This window comes from Crinia signifera, chromosome 1 (assembly GCF_055691185.1).
Source record: "Crinia signifera chromosome 1, ASM5569118v1, whole genome shotgun sequence".
Taxonomy (NCBI): Eukaryota; Metazoa; Chordata; class Amphibia; order Anura; family Myobatrachidae; genus Crinia; species Crinia signifera.
This window is the reverse complement of record NC_139217.1, coordinates 388,692,476-388,695,338: the sequence shown is the minus strand read 5'-3', so window position 1 is coordinate 388,695,338 and position 2,863 is coordinate 388,692,476. Positions and strand designations below refer to the sequence as shown.

General features: G+C 41.4%; 2 pseudogenes; one reads left to right on the top strand and one right to left on the bottom strand.

The window, feature by feature from the left end:
- Positions 1-421: 421 nt before the first annotated feature.
- LOC146039624 (5S ribosomal RNA) lies at positions 422-541 on the bottom strand (annotated as a pseudogene).
- A 1,135-nt stretch (positions 542-1,676) lies between these two features.
- Positions 1,677-1,796, top strand: LOC146039613 (5S ribosomal RNA; annotated as a pseudogene).
- The last annotated feature ends 1,067 nt before the right edge of the window (positions 1,797-2,863 follow it).

Here is a 2,863-nt window from a genome sequence, read left to right as displayed (position 1 = left end):
AAAAGAGCTTTGTGGGCGCACTCTTGTATTTGTAAATATGGAATTAATTTAAAACTTAACTTTTATTTCGATCTTTTAATATATATTGACCAAGTTTAACAATAGTAAGAAAGAGAGTATAAGGAGTTAGAAAAGGGTACCAATAGTATGACAAATATGAAAGATATAGTATATAAAATGTTGTGTGATGGCACCTTTCACTTTTCACACTTTACTCTCCATTCAGCGCACTACGTCCTTATCATCATTGACATATGGACAATGTGATTATGGGCGAAAATGAATGGTTTTTATCACCTACAGGTTCGGATCACCTGTAGGGATATAGATTACCCCAGCAACAGTATGTAGGTATTATCACAGCTTGTATTGCTCAGGCAGTAGGCGTGTCCAGTGCAATTATCTTAGGGATACCTCTATATTAATACCACACCAGATGTTCTTCAGGGGTCCCCCACAAGAATACTTTTCTGGCCCGTCACTGCTTTGCTTCCAAGTTCGGAACGTGTTTGGGCATTTCCAGTGAGGTATGGTGGTATTTTCTGAGGTTTTTATTTCCCAGAATAGAAATTGCCTGGTTGACTGCGGATTAGAGCATTGATAGCTGACTGGATACCGAAATTGTGTGGTCACCAATGGATTAGCAGCTAAATATGTATCTCTTCAATAATTGCTGCAAGACTGACATTACACGGGGAGAAAAGAAAAGTAACATACGGAGGGGAGGGAATGGGGGGAGAGAGATGGGAAGGGAGAGGTGGGGAGGGGAATTAGTGGCAATTAGTGATACAAGAGGCAAAATTGCCTGTTTGGTATGGATGATAATTAGGGTTAATTATAGCTGCTATTCAAGTCTGCGGAGTTCAGGGGGTTAACTACCTAGGTATCAGGTATAACCTGCCTGCTTATTTCAGGTGGTCAATTCCTCTTAAAAGAGGGGGGTTTGTCCAGTGTCCACAGTTGTGTATTACAATATTGCTGTCCCACAAAATATTTCAGGTCCGACAAAGGGTTAAAAACCTCAGTGCCAGATATAGCCTGCCTGCCTATGTACTGATGGTCAATTGTAATTATCCTGTATCCACAGTCAAAAGTTACTACACTGCACACAGCAGTGTAGTAACTTTTGACTGTGGATACAGGATAATTACAATTGACCATCAGTACATAGGCAGGCAGGCTATATCTGGCACTGAGGTTTTTAACCCTTTGTCGGACCTGAAATATTTTGTGGGACAGCAATATTGTAATACACAACTGTGGACACTGGACAAACCCCCCTCTTTTAAGAGGAATTGACCACCTGAAATATGCAGGCAGGTTATACCTGATACCTAGGTAGTTAACCCCCTGAACTCCGCAGACTTGAATAGCAGCTATAATTAACCCTAATTATCATCCATACCAAACAGGCAATTTTGCCTCTTGTATCACTAATTGCCACTACTTCCCCTCCCCACCTCTCCCTTCCCATCTCTCTCCCCCCATTCCCTCCCCTCCGTATGTTACTTTTCTTTTCTCCCCGTGTAATGTCAGTCTTGCAGCAATTATTGAAGAGATACATATTTAGCTGCTAATCCATTGGTGACCACACAATTTCGGTATCCAGTCAGCTATCAATGCTCTAATCCGCAGTCAACCAGGCAATTTCTATTCTGGGAAATAAAAACCTCAGAAAATACCACCATACCTCACTGGAAATGCCCAAACACGTTCCGAACTTGGAAGCAAAGCAGTGACGGGCCAGAAAAGTATTCTTGTGGGGGACCCCTGAAGAACATCTGGTGTGGTATTAATATAGAGGTATCCCTAAGATAATTGCACTGGACACGCCTACTGCCTGAGCAATACAAGCTGTGATAATACCTACATACTGTTGCTGGGGTAATCTATATCCCTACAGGTGATCCGAACCTGTAGGTGATAAAAACCATTCATTTTCGCCCATAATCACATTGTCCATATGTCAATGATGATAAGGACGTAGTGCGCTGAATGGAGAGTAAAGTGTGAAAAGTGAAAGGTGCCATCACACAACATTTTATATACTATATCTTTCATATTTGTCATACTATTGGTACCCTTTTCTAACTCCTTATACTCTCTTTCTTACTATTGTTAAACTTGGTCAATATATATTAAAAGATCGTAATAAAAGTTAAGTTTTAAATTAATTCCATATTTACAAATACAAGAGTGCGCCCACAAAGCTCTTTTTCTGTCTTACGTTTGCCCTCCCTTGAGCAAACAAAAACCCACACTCAGTATTAAAAACAGATGCAGATTCTCCATGGTACTGAATTCATTAAACATGGTAATACATGGCGATGTGTTTATGCGTTCACATAAACAGTCATACAATTATCTTGAAAACCCGTGCGTGTGCAGGCGCTGTGGAGCGGTGCATAAACGGGCATCACTTGGTTTAAAGCAAGGCAGTACATTTTAAACTAAATGCCCTGTGGGGTGCCTATGAAGCCTGGCACTCAAAGTGAGAAGCAGAATAGACAAGTAAGGGTAATGGTGTGGACTGTGTCGCTAACACGGGCTGTCAACCTAATGTGTGGTCAAAAATGCACTGTGGTCGACATTGTGTCAACTGTTCTACAAAAAGCTTGTGTAGGACAGTTGTTCGTTTAAGCCAAGGGGCTGTACTGTTTGTAGTTTATAAATCCATCTCGCTTCCAGTTGAAGGAGTTGGCGGCCTCTGTCCCTCCTCTGGAGTTCGGGGGTATATGGTCAATGATTTTATATCTTAGTGTCGGCAGGGGGTGATTAAATGATTTGAAATGCCGTGCCAACGGTTGAACAACTGTCCTACACAAGCTTTTTGTAGAACAGTTGACACAATGTCGACCACAGT